We start from the raw sequence: 17,556 nt of genomic DNA, 5'->3' as shown, positions 1-17,556 counted from the left end.
GCATCAAAGAATAGACTACATCCTCACCTCTTCAACCTTAATTCACCAAATAAGGAACCCAAATATAGGAAATATAACAGTCTCTGACCATGCGCCAATAACAGTCTCCCTAGCCCTAACGGGTTCAATACGTAAGAGTTGGAGTTGGAGGTTAAACGAGTCACTACTAGACAAACAAGAAGTAGTCCAAACTATATCTAATAATTTATCACTCTTCTTTAAAGAAAACACCATGTCCTCAGAAAAGCAGCCATTGGTTTGGGAGGCCCACAAGGCATACATCAGAGGCCTTTTCATAAATCTGGGTGCAGCTCAGAAAAAACGCAATCAAAAAGAAATCGATAACATACTCCAACAAATCTCAGCCCTAGAACAGATATCAAAACAAAAAAAGGCGCAAGAGGCCCAAACCAAATTGATTGAACTCAGAGAAAAACTGAAAGACATATTAAATAGCAAGTTTGCAAAATCCCTGCTCTACTTCAAACACCAACTCTACCTGCATGGCAACAAAGGTGGTAGACTAATGACGTCATATATCAAAAAAGCTAGAAGCAAAACACATATACACAACATTTTAGACCAAGCAGGAAACACGCAAAACAGCTCCAGCAAAATAGCGCAGGTCTTCCAGGAATTTTACACAGATCTTTACAACTTGAACAAATTCGACACCCACAATAGTGACGACAAAAAGAAAAAAATGGAAGACTTGCTCTCATCATTAGATCTCCCATACCTGAAGGAGGAAGAGGCTAGCGACCTAGTAAAACCTGTAACGCTAGAAGAACTAACATTAGTTTTAAATAGCTTCCCTCTACACAAGAGCCCGGGTCCTGACGGTTTCCCTCTAGCCTATTATAAAAAATTCCAAGAAATAATCCTTCCACAACTTGTTGCCTCATTTAACGCCCTACTGGGGGGGGGGGCACACTTGCCCAAACAGACCCAAGAAGCATTTATTACACTTATTCACAAAGAGGGAAAGGATCCACTCCAATGTGGTAGTTATAGGCCCATTTCTCTCCTAAACCTGGACGCCAAATTGTGGGCAAAATTACTCTCAAAAAGAATTAGCAAAGTCATCCCCGATCTAATTAGCGAAGAACAATCAGGATTTGTCGCAGGCCGGGAGGGGAAAGATAACTCAACCCGCCTCTTACATATCATAAGTTACGCCCAAAAAAAAAAAATACCACTTATATTTTTAGGTATCGATGCTGAAAAAGCATTCGATAGGGTGGATTGGTCCTTTATGCAGGCAGTACTCGAAAAGTTTAAATTTCCACCCACTTTAATACAGGCCATATTTACGTTATATTCTAACCCACACGCAAAAATAAAAATTAATGAAATATTTTCCTCGCCCTTTACAATAACAAATGGAACAAGACAGGGCTGCCCCCTTTCCCCCACTCTCTTCATCCTCTCCTTAGAAATACTACTACAAATGGTCAGACAGTCCAAGGAAATAAAGGGTATAAAGCTAAAATACAACTCAATTAAATCAGTAGCCTTTGCAGATGATATTCTCTTCATCTTAACGAACCCGGAGGAGAGCCTCGATAAAATCAACAAGATACTGAAATTATATAGCTCAATCTCTAACTTCAGAGTCAACACCTCCAAATCCACTGTACTAAATATAACCCTCCCACAGCCAGTTGCGGAAAAACTCAAATTACTTACCCCCTTTAGCTGGTCTGAAACTCAAATAGAATACCTGGGGATACTAATTACAAAGAAAATTGAGAACCTATACAACAAAAATTTCACCCCACTACTAGAAGAAATAACAACACTCCTACGATCATACGACCTGCCTTTTCTCACCTGGTTTGGCAGGAAAAACCTGATCCAAACATACATAGTCCCAAAGATTCTATATAAGATGCAAATGATACCGATATCCATCCCAAATGGCTTTTTTAAAAATATTAAAATAATTTTCTCTAAATTTCTCTGGAACAACAGAAGGCCCAGACTATCCCACAAGATGCTGGTCCAGAGAAGGGAGAGAGGAGGAATCAACCTACCGGATATGTCACAATACTATAAGGCAATGCAACTAAATAGATGGTTAGAATTAGTAAAACCATCAAAAAACTCAATAGTAAGTGCCCTAGCGCAGGCAACCCACGGACCAACCTTCCTAAGGGACCTATGGCATCCACAACGCAAAAATTATAAAAAGACTTCATTTGACCCCCTGCTTAAGGGTGCATGTGAAGCTTGGGACTCCTTGCGGGAAGATTTTGCGCCTCACCCATCCCCCATAGCACCTCTGTCGCTCATTCCAGAGTACTTAAATATCGAGCTGGATAAGCACACAGAACAGATGTGGTCTTTCTTTAATAAACTCACATTAGCCGACCTTTGGTCGCACCGCGCAAACAAAAGCGTACGGCTTACTGAAACGCTGATAACACAAGCACAAGACCCGTGTCTCAACCATCTACAAGTTCTACACCTAACCAAAATGATAGAAAAGTTCAATAAAACCTTTCCTTCCTCACGTCCGTTAACTGAACTAGAGCGAATAGCGTCTGCACAAAGTACTCGCAGCAGGAAACTTGCCCTTCTCAAGAAAAAATTCACAACACAAGACACAACAAAACCTTCCTTCATCAGGTCATGGGAAATGGAGCTTAAGATACAGCTGTCAGATAAAGAAGTGAAATCAATTCTGAGTAGCTCACACGGCTTCTCCAGATGCATTAAAATACAAGAAAATCATTACAAACTGCTCACACGCTGGTACAAAACACCAGAATGGCTTTATGCCTACAAACTTACAGACTCCAACAAATGCTGGCGATGCAACAAACATGTAGGCTCATTAGTACACATCTGGTGGACTTGCCCTTTGATAAGGCCCTTCTGGAATCAGATAGAAACTAAAATAAAAGAACTAACGGGCGGCCCCTTTGACTTGAAGGCAGAATACATATTCCTAGCTAAGGCATCAGAGGATTACAGACCGTCGAAATCAAATCTGGTCACACACCTTATTTCGGCAGCAAAAACCTTAATACCCATGGCATGGCTTGAACCACAGGCTCCAACCTTTGAACAATGGTTAGCTAAGGTAAATGAAATCCGTAGATTTGAAGAGCTGACAAGCTGGTCTAGCAGGACACACGAGCAATTTGAGAAAACATGGGAATGCTGGAAAAAAAATCTAACTTCACAATTGTCTTAAACATGCAACCATACCATCACATACAACAGTAGAACCAGAAACCACTTGCAGAAACTCGCCCCTCTAAAAGAAACAGAATGCGTGTAAGAAAAGAAAAAAAGCAAATGAGACGCAGGCAGTAGGGAACAGCCGGACAAAATCTTAAAAGATGCTCCCTTTACCCCCCCCCCCCTCCCCCATACCCCCCCCTCCCCCTCAACTGATTCCCCCTTCCTCCTTTCCCATCCCTGTCCCTTCACCTGAAAATTAAAAAAAAAAGTTTGTATGATATGTAATGTTCAGCTTTATTCTGTAACTATGATTCATTGTAACAAACAAATAGTTGACCATTCTTTTTGTGTAAACCTTCATTTGAATAAAATAAAGAATTTAAAAAAAAAAAAAAAAAAAATAGGAAAAGCTAATGGGTCCCAACTCGATTATTCAATTCTATGCACAAAATAATTAGCATCCAAATTTTACGTACGGAATGTAATTTTCTCACTTAGAAACTTGAAATTTGGCACGGGCATTGAATATGTCATAAATAGGAAACGCTAATGGGTCCCAACTCGATTATTCAATTCTATGCACCAAAGAATTAGCGTCCAAATTTTACGTACGGAATGTACTTTTCTCACATAGAAACTTGAAATTTGGCACGGGCATTGAATATGTCATAAATAGGAAAAGCTAATGGGTCCCAACTCGATTATTCAATTCTATGCGCAAAAGAATTAGCGTCCAAATTTTACGTACAGAATGTAATTTTCTCACATAGAAACTTGAAATTTGGCACGGGCATTGATTATGCCATAAATAGGAAAAGTTAATGGGTCCCAAGTCGATTATTCAATTCTAAGCGCAAAACAATTAGCGTCCAAATTTTACGTACGTAATCTAATTCTCTCACTTCCTGATATATATACATGAATGTATGTCTGTCTGTCTGTCCTTTATGCATTACTACACCATTCATTCAATTGCCATGAGACTTTGGAAAGTTGCTGAGTACACTCCAGGGAAGATTATAGGCATAGTACAACTATCCTACGATAGGTGGTGCGCGTGCGAGCATCGTCGACAGTTATGCCCCCCAGACAAAGATCGTTTGATTTCCATCTCAAGCACAAAAGCAAAAGGCATTACGAGCAACGGGAGGCGTGTTCAACCAGAAAATGATGCATCCGCCGAACGTTTTGCAAGACAATTGCTGGATATTGAGAATGCTGAGGTAAAATGAAAGCTGTGCTGTGATTGGTTGCTATTTCTTATACTGCTGAGGTAAAATGAAAGCTGTGCTGTGATTGGTTGCTATTTCTTATACTGCTGAGGTTGCATGAAAGCTGTGCTGCGATTCGTTGTTATATATTATACCACTGAGGTAACATGAAAGCTGCGCTGTGATTGGTTGCTATATATAATACCGCAGAGGTAACATGAAAGCTGCGCTGTGATTGGTTGCTATTTTTTATATTGCTGAGGCAGAATAAAAGCTGCGCTGTGATTGGTTGTTATTTCTCTTAGTGCTGAGGTAACATGAAAGCTGCGCTGTGATTGGTTGTCATATTTTATACTGCTAAGGTAACATGAAAGCTGCGCTGTGATTGGTTGTTATCTAGATATATAAAAACGAATGAATGTATGTCTGTCTTCGCAGCAACGCACGATGGGTAAGCTAGTCTATATATATAAAATTGAATGTATGCGTGTCTGTCTGTCTGTGTGTCTGTTTGTCCTTTATGCGCTACTACACCATTCATCCGATCGCCATGAAACTTTGGGAAGTTGTTGAGTACACTCCTGGGAAGATTATATGCATAGTAAAACTATCCTACGATAAATGGCACGCGTGCGAGCGTCGTCGACAGTTACGCCCCCCCCCCCACGTAGATCGTTTGATTTCCATCACTGCCACTAATTCTCTCACTTCGCAATGTCGTAGAAACATCAAGTTTGGCACGAGCATTGATTATGTCATAAATAGGAAAAGTTAATGGGTCCCAACTCAATTATTCAATTCTAAGCGCCAAAGAATTAGCGTCCAAATTTTACGTACGGAATCTGATTTTCTCGCTTCCCAATGTCATAGAAACTTGAAATTTGGCACGAGCATTGATTATGTCATAAATAGGAAAAGTTAATAGTTCCCAACTCGATTATTCAATTCTAAGCGCCAAAGAATTAGCGTCCAAATTTTACGTACGGAATCTAATTTTCTCACTTCCCAATGTCATAGAAACTTGAAATTTGGCACGAGCATTGATTATGTCATAAATAGGAAAAGCTAATGGGTCCCAACTCGATTATTCAATTCTAAGCGCCAAAGAATTAGCATCCAAATCTTACGTACGGAATCTAATTTTCTCACTTTCTGAAGTCATAGAAACTTGAAATTTGGAACGAGCATTGATTATGTCATAAATAGGAAAAGCTAATGCGTCCCAACTCGATTATTCAATTCTAAGCGCCAAAGAATTAGCGTCCAAATTTTATGTACGGAATCTAATTTTCTCACTTCCCAATGTAATTTGGCACGAGCATTGATTATATCATAAATAGCAAAAGGTAATGAGTCCCAACCAATTTATTCAATTCTAAACGCCAAAGAATTAGCGTCCAAATTTTATGTACGGAATTTAATTCTCTCACTTCCCAATGTCATAGAAACTTAAAATTTGGCACGAGCATTGATTATGTCATAAATAGGAAAAGTTAATGGGTCCCAACTCGATTTTTCAATTCTAAACGCCAAAGAATTAGTGCCAAATTTTACGTACGGAATCTAATTTTCTCACTTCCCAATGTCATAGAAACATGAAATTTGGCACGAGCATTGATTATGTCATAAATAGGAAATGTTCAAGGGTCCCAACTCGAGTATTCAATTCTAAGCGCCAAAGAATTAGCATCCAAATTTTACATACGGAATCTAATTTTCTCACTTCCCAAGGTCATAGAAACTTGAAATTTGGCACGAGCATTGATTATGTCATAAATAGGAAAAGCTAATGGGTCCCAACTCGATTATTCAATTCTAAGCACCAAAGAATTAGCGTCCAAATTTTACGTACGGAATCTAATTTTCTCACTTTCTGAAGTCATAGAAACTTAAAATTTGGCACGAGCATTGATTATGTCATAAATAGGAAAAGTTCAAGGGTCCCAACTCAATTATTCAATTCTAAGCGCCAAAGAATTAGCGTCCAAATTTTACATACGGAATCTAATTTTCTCACTTTCCAAGGTCATAGAAACTTAAAATTTGGCATGAGCATTGATTATGTCATAAATAGGAAAAGCTAATGGGTCCCAACTCGATTATTCAATTCTAAGCGCCAAAGAATTAGCGTCCAAATTTTACGTACGGAATCTAATTTTCTCACTTCCCAAGGTCATAGAAACTTAAAATTTGGCACGAGCATTGATTATGTCATATATAGGAAATGTTCAAGGGTCCCAACTCGATTATTCAATTCTAAGCGCCAAAGAATTAGCGTCCAAATTTTACATACGGAATCTAATTTTTACACTTCCCAATGTCATAGAAACTTGAAATTTGGCATGAGCATTGATTATGTCATAAATAGGAAAAGCTAATGCGTCCCAACTCGATTATTCAATTCTAAGCGCCAAAGAATTAGCATTCAAATTTTACGTACGGAATCTAATTTTCTCACTTTCTAAAGTCATAGAAACTAGAAATTTGTCACGAGCATTGATTATGTCATAAATAGGAAAAGTTCAAGGGTCCCAACTCGATTATTCAATTCTAAGCGCCAAAGAATTAGCGTCCAAATTTTACGTACGGAATCTAATTTTCTCACTTCCCAATGTCATAGAAACTTAAAATTTGGCACGAGCATTGATTATGTCATAAATAGGAAAAGTTAATAGGTCCCAACTCGATTATTCAATTCTAAGCGCCAAAGAATTAGCATTCAAATTTTACGTACGGAATCTAATTTTTGCACTTCCCAATGTTATAGAAACTTGAAATTTGCACGAGCATTGATTATGTCATATATAGGAAAAGTTCAAGGGTCCCAACTCGATTATTCAATTCTAAGCGCCAAAGAATTAGCATCGAAATTTTACGTACGGAATCTAATTTTCTCACTTCCCAAGGTCATAGAAACTTGAAATTTGGCACGAGCATTGATTATGTCATAAATAGGAAAAGCTAATGGGTCCCAACTCGATTATTCAATTCTAAGCACCAAAGAATTAGCGTCCAAATTTAGCGTACAGAATCTAATTTTCTCACTTTCTGAAGTCATAGAAACTAGAAATTTGGCACGAGCATTGATTATGTCATAAATAGGAAAAGTTCAAGGGTCCTAACTCGATTATTCAATTCTAAGCACCAAAGAATTAGCGTCCAAATTTTACGTACGGAATCTAATTTTCTCACTTCCCAATGTCATAGAAACTTAAAATTTGGCACGAGCATTGATTATGTCATAAATAGGAAAAGTTAATGGGTCCCAACTCGATTATTCAATTCTAAGCGCCAAAGAATTAGCATTCAAATTTTACGTATGGAATCTAATTTTCTCACTTCCCAAGGTCATAGAAACTTGAAATTTGGCACGAGCATTGATTATGTCATAATTAGGAAAATATAATGGGTCCCAACTCGATTATTCAATTCTATGCGCCAAAGAATTAGCGTCCAAATTTTACGTACGGAATGTAATTTTCTCACATAGAAACTTGAAATTTGCCACTGGCATTGAATATGTCATAAATAGGAAAAGCTAATGGGTCCCAACTCGATTATTCAATTCTATGCGCCAAAGAATTAGCGTCCAAATTTTACGTACGGAATGTCATTTTCTCACATAGAAAGTTGAAATTTGGCACGGACATTGAATATGTCATAAATAGGAAAAGTTAATGGGTCCCAAGTCGATTATTCAATTCTAAACGCAAAACAATTAGCGTCCAAATTTTACGTACGTAATCTAATTCTCTCACTTCCTGATATATATAAATGAATGTATGTCTGTCTGTCCTTTATGCATTACTACACTATTCATCCAATTGCCATGAGACTTTGGGAAGTTGTTGAGTACACTCCTGGGATGATTATAGGCATAGTACAACTATCCTACGATAGGTGGCGCGCGTGCGAGCATCGTCGACAGTTATGCCCCCCAGGCAAAGATCGTTTGATTTCCATCTCAAGCACAAATTCAAAAGGTATTACGAGCAACGGGATGAGTGTTCAACCAGAAAATGATGCATCCGCCGAACGTTTCGCAAGACAATTGCTGGATATTGAGAATGCTGAGGTAAAATGAAAGCTGTGCTGTGATTGGCTGCTATTTTTTATACTGCTGAGGTAACATGAAAGCTGTGCTGTGATTGGTTGTTATATATTATACCACTGAGGTAACATGAAAGCTGCGCTGTGATTGGTTGTTATCTAGATATATAAAAACGAATGAATGTATGTCTGTCTGTCTTTGCAGCAACGCGCGACGGGTAAGCTAGTACAACATAAAACATATGAAAGTTACTATATTAAAAGGCAACTTCAAATCTCAATGTCATAGAAGAACTTGGGAGTACAGTTTTATAACCATCTTTGATACTCTCAAGACAGGAATCAACATTGCAAGAGGCTTTATGCATCACTGGAGAATATGAGAAATCTATAGCAGAAATAACACACAGGCCTGGTGACCCTCTAACATCCTGTTCTGGAATTTTTCAAAGTGCAAACTAATCACATCCTGTCTGTGCCTTTTGATATCTATGTGCATATTTATGTATGCTTCTTCAGCTCTATTCTATTAAGCGCCTGAGGAAGAACTCTAACTAGGTTTGAAAGCTCGCTATAACATCATGTAGTTTTGTTAGCCATTAAAAGGTATCATATCCTTCACAGTTATAGACTAAAATAATAATTTTTATTAAGATCCTTTTAAAAAGACATGTATGGGCTATACGGACTCACATAACATAAACACAAAGGGATGTCACAATATCCCTTCCACACAACAACTTTTATTTTTTAGTCGGGAGGTCCCTGGTGATAGTAAATAACGGGAACACTCTGTAGTATGATCAAAATCAATCAATTTGATGAAAACTACGAAAGTACAAATAGACTCATAAGATTATACTCAGATTATTCAGTATAATCTGGGAGATATAGATGAGTCCATAGATACGAGCCCAAGTTCGGGCTCAGTTCAGGCTCAATGAGTCTATAGATACGAGCTCAAGTTCGGGCTCAGTTCGGGCTCGACGCGTTTCCCCACAAATATGTGGTTCATCAGGAGCAGAGCCTATATTGGGCTGACTATTTGTGTTATTATACACACTTCTGTGTTGCGTGATAGAGATCAATAATTTAACAACCACTGACATTAGATAGATTTCCCATATAATGTGGGATCCATTCAACGATATGTGTTATTTGTCAGACAGACCATTAGAAAAAAGAGAAAACATTTTCCTCCTTTTTGGAAGCCACGCCTACTTAATCCTTTGTAAAATGGTATGTTTTAAGATCTGTAAGCATAGGACTAATTGCTAAAAAAATGATAACAATCACCTATCTGAGATGGCAGAAGGTGCTAGGAATAGCAATTATGTATATAATGCTTATAACAGATGCAAAGGATAATTAGGATTGCGACTTATTAGTGTTAGTCACTAGGAGCAATACAGACGCCTAAAAAGGTAGGTTAACTTCCTATAAAGGAATCATCTGTAAAAAATGCCTAACAGCCATTGGCTTCTAAGATGTGAACTATGTTGCATGCAAAATCGGCAGCAGTATAGATAAAGATCAGCCTATTTGATGGAGCTGTCTTTTAGCCAATTCTAAAGTAGTTAGGTTGTTTTTTGCTCAAAGTACAAAGTGCACCATTTATTGGCTCCTAAGGTGTCAGCTATGTTGCATGCAAGGTCAGCAGCAGCATAGATAAAGATCAGTCTATTTGATAAAGCTGTCTTTTAGCCAATTCAAAAATAGTTAAGTTGGTTTTTGCTCAAAGTGCAAAGTGCACCATTTATTCTAATGTCTGTCTAATAGATCCAGGAATATATCAGGGTTGAAAAAATAAATCAAATAATAAAGCAAATGATAAAAAGATGCAGCGCCTGTGGCTCTGATGGTGAGCTAGAGGCATAAGTGGCAACCTCAGACTGAGTGCTTTATATAGCCCTTAAGGGTACACCCTTCAGGGAGGGGTCTCTGAATTAGGCCTATCCTGATTCAGTTCAGGTTGTCTGGGGGAATGGTCTTAGGGTTCCTCATATAGTTAATCCCGTAGTGTTCTAATGCATGCAATGGGAGGGATGAAAGTAGTAGGTACCGATAAGGCCCCTCTCTAGCTGTATATTAGCGCTCTGTGATCGCTATAAAAGTGTGCCGATTGTTTGTAGAGAAACATCGCCGACTGGAAAATAAAGTCGGGCCGCTTCCGGGTTCTAGGCGCATGCGCGAGTGACGTAATGACGTCACTATGCTCGTACAGGTAGTACTATGCCGCATAGATTCTTGAATAGGGAAATCCCAGCGTTCATCTGTTGCTGGGCAACGCAGGTATACGTCATTACGCACGTACCGCAATGTATGCGTTCCACAGTGCCGCAATGACGTCTAGAGTAGGTTGGTACCATCTGTTCTCTGTTGCTAGGTTGCGCAATTATGTTCCTTCCGTCGGCAGCGATAAAAATTAGCGATGATGGCTTATGAGACAGACTTACAGCATCGCAGCATAGACGATATATAAAGATATTTTAACATAATACACGTGTGGATAATCAATTCGCTTGATATATATCAACTATAATATATCTCCCATAGCAAATTATACCATTAGATGTTATATGGTAGGTATATAGTTAATAAATAACTAGTAGATAGATATCTGCAAAATAGCAGTTATTGTCATAGATTTTTTAGAACAGCAGGGGTACATATATGTATTGTCACCTAAGACATTTTGGATATCAAAGATAAGGATCACAGTAACTGGTAGTCAGAGGATTTAATACATAAAAGTTACATTGAGATATAAAAGTTATATTCCTCCTTTGAGGATTAGATGCGACTGGAGCGGTGTTTAACGAAGAGACTAGCAATTTGGAGTTAGTTAAATCAGGACTTTATAAGAAGCAGTTGAAACATAAGTTGGCATTAAGGCCAGATGGATTAAGCGAATCCATACGAAATATCCATGCTGATTCTTTCTGTAAGAGGCGTTTATTTAAATCACCTCTGCGACCGTATGATTTCAGTAACTCAATGCCTTGAAATTTTAAAGAAGATGGATCTCCATTGTGTTCTGTCCAAACATGGTCCGCCAATGGCGTAGATTCATGGCGTTCTATATTACCGATGTGACCCTGGACTCTGCGGCGAAACTGCTGTATGGTTTTGCCGATATAATTTTTTGGGCAGGGGCACGTTGCCTTGTACACGATGTATTTTGACCTGCAATTAATGAATTCTCGGCATTGGTATGTTTTATGTGTTGCGGCGCTAGTGAAAGTCTTGCTTTTTAGAATAAAGGGACACACTGAACAACCCTGACAGGGAAATGTCCCACATGGTTTATTTGATTCTAACCAAGTTTTTCTCCTCTCATCTGTATGAAGATGGCTCTTGACAAGATGATCTTTTCAGTTTCGTCCTCTTCGGAATGTGATGCGAGGTGATGGTGGTATGAATTCGCTGATATCTGGATCTTTTTTTAGTATGTCCCAGTAATGTGTTAGAATGTCCCGTACTTTGGCAGATGCCGTATCAAAAGTGCCAATTACTCTAATATGTTGGTCAGTATGGCATTCTCTAGGTGTTAAAAGAGTAGATCTAGGTTGTTGTGATGCAAAGTTAAAGGCTTCCTGTATAACGTTATCCGGATAATCTCTGTCCCTGAAACGTTTTATCAGTTTCATCCCTTCTTTCTTGAATGATGTATCGTCGGAGCAATTGCGTCTTATTCGCAAAAACTGGCCTTTTGGTATTCCTCTCTTAAGAGGGGTTGGATGGAAGCTCTGCCAGCCAAGGAGACTGTTTGTGGCAGTCTCTTTTCGATACAATGTAGTTGATATGAGGCCACTTTCATTTTTTTGGATAAGTACATCCAGGAAGGGAAGAGTGGTAGTACTTGTTTCAAAGGTGACATGAAGATTAAGGGTGTTGGTGTTTAATGTATCCACAAAGTTGGAAAAAGATTCACTAGAACCATTCCAAAATACCAAGATATCATCAATATACCTGAGCCACAGGATGATATTATCCGACCATGTGATGTTATTTAGGACAAACCTTTCCTCCCACCAGCTCAGGTACAGGTTAGCATAGGATGGGGCACATGGCGTCCCCATCGCTGTACCCCTGAGCTGGTGGAAGTACTTGGTGTCGAACATGAAAAAATTGTGGCTCAGTGTGAATTCTAGGAATCTCAAAACACATTGGTTGTGGTTTGAAAAGTGGGCCCCTCGTTGTTCCAGGAAGAATCTAGTTGCATTCAAACCCCCTTCATGTGGAATGGAGCTGTATAATGATTCAACATCAAGTGATGCTAGGATAGTGTTGGGTTCGACTGAAATACCGTCTAAGAGACGTAAGGCATCCATTGTGTCTCTCACATAGGAGCGTAAAGATGTAACATACGGTCGCAGAATTTTATCGATGTAAATACTCAAATTCTGCGTTAAGTTGTCGACACCCGACACTATCGGTCTCCCCTTGATAGGATTAGTGCCCTTATGCACCTTTGGCAGGGCATAGAACGTTGCTATTGTTGGGTTAGAGGGGTATATAAACTGATACTCTTTATCATTAATACAGCCCATTTCAAGTTCGTGTATCAGCATCCTTTTCAATTCTGATAGAAAGGGGATTGTAGGGTCTCCTGGTAGAACGCCATATGTTGATGTATCATTAAGGAGCCTCTGGCACATTTCAATATATTGGCATCTGTCCATCAGGACGACATTACCGCCTTTATCGGCAGGTTTAAGGATTAACTGAGAATTTGTCTCTAGGTCCTTTAAGGCACGAAGTTCGCCCCGAGTTAGATTTTGATGTCTTGGTTTCATCTGATGTATTGCTTTCAAGTCATTCCTTACTAGCTTCTCAAAGATGTCAATTTCTGCACTCTTTAGTGAAGGTGGGTTGGAAGTGTTGGGAGGTTTTAATGATGTAAAAGGGCCCAGACCTTGCGGACTGAGGTTCTCATCTTCCAGATCCTGGAGGGCTTGAAAACCAGGTAAGTCTGATAACTCAAGACCCAGTTCACTCATCCTTTCTCTGTTTTTGATGGCAAAATACTTTTTCCATCTTAGTTTTCTTGTGAAGAGGGAGATGTCCTTCGCCCACACGAACGGATCATAGCGTGTCGTGGGGACGAAGGACAGCCCCCTCTCCAACAAGTCCCGTTCCTGTTTGGTGAGGTTATGACAGGACAGATTCACAACTTGCAGTCTCTTTTCATTATGGTCAAAATTAGTGTTAAAGTGACCTTCCAGAGACGGTTCATCGTGATAGATTGGAAAGGAGAGTCAGATGAATTCGGGGGAATTTCGTTTCGTTGTATCATAGAGGTAACTGAGTCTCCCGTCTTCCTCTTAAAAAATATTGGGAAATTGGTGGCTCCGTAAAAACTCCCTCCTGGGGTCTCCTACCTCGTCCTCTATTACGGGAGGGGTAGCGACTCTTAAAGCGTCTAGATGTAAATCTGCTGGACGAGGAGGTGTCACTCTCCGAGAGGTCTGAAGAGCTAATATCTGTTTCAGTCCGATTTTTGCTTTCGGCGTAAGCTCTATTTTCCTTGAAATCTAGCAAGTCGCGGCCAAATTGAGAGTGTTTCCTCTCTTTTATCTGGATAGTATACTTTTCGATGTTAGAATGAAGAGTTTTTTCTCTTTCTAGAAATTCGGGATCTGCACTGAACGATTTGGCCCGTTCGATTTGCTCTTCTAATAGTTTTTGGTTAGTGATTAAGGTTGACTTCTCCTCGTCCAGCAGTAAATTAATTATTTTTTAGGACGACGCTGTTGATTCTTCTTCCCACTTTTTTAGGAAGTTTTGATTCTGTAACCTTTTAGGTGGTAATATAGGGTTCCGGAGCCCCCTTGGAACTATACAATGCTCTAAGTATTTCTGGAGTCCCTGTACCTCCCACCAATTCCGAATAAATTCTCTATATTGATGAGTCAAGTCTTTAAAGCACTTTTGAATAGAGGGGGTTTGAGATGAGGCTCTAAAGTCACCTTCAGAAAACACCGACCCAGCCTCTGACAACCATTGAGTAGAGTTGAGGTCTTTGGAGAGAAAGCCTGCCATAGAGTAATTAAACTAATTCACAGGAGCAGGTAAGTCTATAATATTCACAGTTATGCCCTTCACAGTTATAGACTAAAATAATAATTTTTATTAAGATCCTTTTAAAAAGACATATGTGGGCTATACGGACTCACATAACATAAACACAAAGGGATGTCACAATATCCCTTCCACATAACAACTTTTATTTTTTAGTCGGGAGGTCCCTGGTGATAGTAAATAATGGGAACACTCTGTAGTATGATCAAAATCGATCAATTTGATGAAAACTACGAAAGTACAAATAGACTCATAAGATTATACTCAGATTATTCAGTATAATCTGGGAGATATAGATGAGTCCATAGATACGAGCCCAAGTTCGGGCTCAGTTCAGGCTCAATGAGTCTATAGATACGAGCTCAAGTTCGGGCTCAGTTCGGGCTCGACGTGTTTCCCCACAAATATGTGGTTCATCAGGAGCAGAGCCTATATTGGGCTGACTATTTGTGTTATTATACACACTTCTGTGTTGCGTGATAGAGATCAATAATTTAACAACCACTGACATTAGATAGATTTCCCATATAATGTGGGATCCATTCAACGATATGTGTTATTTGTCAGACAGACCATTAGAAAAAAGAGAAAACATTTTCCTCCTTTTTGGAAGCCACGCCTACTTAATCCTTTGTAAAATGGTATGTTTTAAGATCTGTAAGCATAGGACTAATTGCTCAAAAAATGATAACAATCACCTATCTGAGATGGCAGAAGGTGCTAGGAATAGCAATTATGTATATAATGCTTATAACAGATCCAAAGGATAATTAGGATTGCGACTTATTAGTGTTAGTCACTAGGAGCAATACAGACGCCTAAAAAGGTAGGTTAACTTCCTATAAAGGAATCATCTGTAAAAAATGCCTAACAGCCATTGGCTTCTAAGATGTGAACTATGTTGCATGCAAAATCGGCAGCAGCATAGATAAAGATCAGCCTATTTGATGGAGCTGTCTTTTAGCCAATTCTAAAGTAGTTAGGTTGTTTTTTGCTCAAAGTACAAAGTACACCATTTATTGGCTCCTAAGGTGTCAGCTATAAACTGGAGTAGATTTCTAGTACAATTTATTTTGTGGAGTAAATTATACTCTGAGATAAATCTGTGAGGTTGGGGTGGTCACACTTCTGCCACTAAGTCATGCCCACTGGGATAAAATGTGAAGGTATTCCTTGTGAATAATTGTTTTCTTAGTTGTGACACATCATGAATAGAGATGAGCGAACGTACTCGTCCGAGCTTGATGCTCGCTTGAGTATTAGGGTACTCGAGATGCTCGTTACTCGAGACGAGCACCATGCGTTATTCGAGGCAATTCCCTTTCCGTCCCTGCATGCCATTTTGTGCCATTTTCTGGCCAATAGACATGCAGGGAAGGCATTACAACTTCCTCCTGTGACGTTCCAGCCCTATCCCACCCTCCTGCAGTGAGTGGCTAGCGAGATCAAGTGACCGCCGAGTATATAAAGCAGTCTCGCCCGCTGCTCTCCTCAGACACACGCTGGCAGAGATTCGGGAGAGTGCTGCTGCTGCTATAGGGAGAGTGTTAGCGTCTTCAAGAACCCCAACTGCCCTTCTTAGGGCCACATCTGACCGTGTGCATTACTGTTGTAGCTGCTGGGAGCAGTTTTGCACATTTTTTTTGTTTTCATCTTCGGCTATGCAGACTATTGCGTTGTCAGTCTGCAGCCAATTATACAGAGTATAGGGGCAGTACTGGTCAGGCAGGAACAGCGGTAGTGTAGAATCCTATCAACAAGTACCCCAAAAAAGCTCCTTCTTAGGGCTACCTCTGACCGTGTGCATTACTGTTGTGGCAGCTGGGAGCAGTTTTGCACTTTTTTCCCCCTTTTTTTTCCCAGTGTATAATTTTTTCAGCCTACAGTGCGCGTTACATAACCGCTGTGACCCTCCAAGTGCAGGCCAATAATTTCCAAATTTTTTACACCGCTCTGTGCGTCCCATCAACTTCACGCACAGCGTGTGGCAACAGCCGCTGATAGAGGGAGAGACATATACACGCTATCTAGGCTGCTGTCTTTTTTTTAAAAAAAAAATGAAAAAACACTCCTCCTTAGGGCTTCCTGTGAGTGTGTGCATTACTGTTGTAGTGGCTCACTATTAGCCAGCTAGGCCTTTCTGCAGCCCAACGTATAATTTTTTCAGCCTACAGTTCGCATTACATAACCGCTGTGACCCTCCAAGTGCAGGCCAAGAATTGCCTAATTTTTTACACCGCTCTGTGCGTCCCGTCAACTTCACGCACAGCGTATGCCCACAGCCGCTGATAGAGGGAAAGATATATGCACGCTATCTAGGCTGCTGGTTAAAAAAAAAAAAAAAAAAAAAACCTGAAAAAACATTCCTCCTTAGGGCTACCTGTGAGCGTGTGCATTACTGTTGTAGTGGCTCACTATTAGCCAGCTAGGCCTTTCTGCAGCCCAGTGTATAATTTTTTCATCCTACAGTGCGCGTTACATAACCGCTGTGACCCTCCAAGTGCAGGCCAATAATTGCCTAATTTTTTACACCGCTCTGTGCATCCCTTCAACTTCACGCACAGTGTGCGGCGACAGCCCCTGATGGAGGGAAAGACATATACACGCTATCTAGGCTGCTGGTTTAAAAAAAAAAAAAAATGAAAAAAACACTCCTCCTTAGGGCTACCTGTGCGCCTGTGCATTACTGTTGTAGTGACTCACTATTAGCCAGCTAGGCCTTTCTGCAACCCAGCATATAATTTTTTCGGCCTATAGTGCGCGGTACATTTTATGGGTCAACGTGGTAGACCTTTATTACAAACAGAGCAGTGTGAGCAGGTCCTGTCGTGGATGGCAGAAAATGCATCCAGCAATGTATCGACCACCCAGTCTTCTACGCCGTCCACAGCTGCAACTCTGAATCCTCTCGCTGCTGCTCCTCCTTCCTCCCAGCCTCCTCACTCCATGAAAATGACACATTTTGATGAGCAGGCAGACTCCCAGGAACTGTTCTTGGGCCCCTGCCTTGATTGGGCAA

This window comes from Eleutherodactylus coqui, chromosome 7 (genome assembly GCF_035609145.1).
Source record: "Eleutherodactylus coqui strain aEleCoq1 chromosome 7, aEleCoq1.hap1, whole genome shotgun sequence".
Lineage (NCBI taxonomy): Eukaryota > Metazoa > Chordata > Amphibia > Anura > Eleutherodactylidae > Eleutherodactylus > Eleutherodactylus coqui.
The sequence above is the reverse complement of the archived record's forward strand: the minus strand, read 5'-3'. Positions refer to the sequence as shown.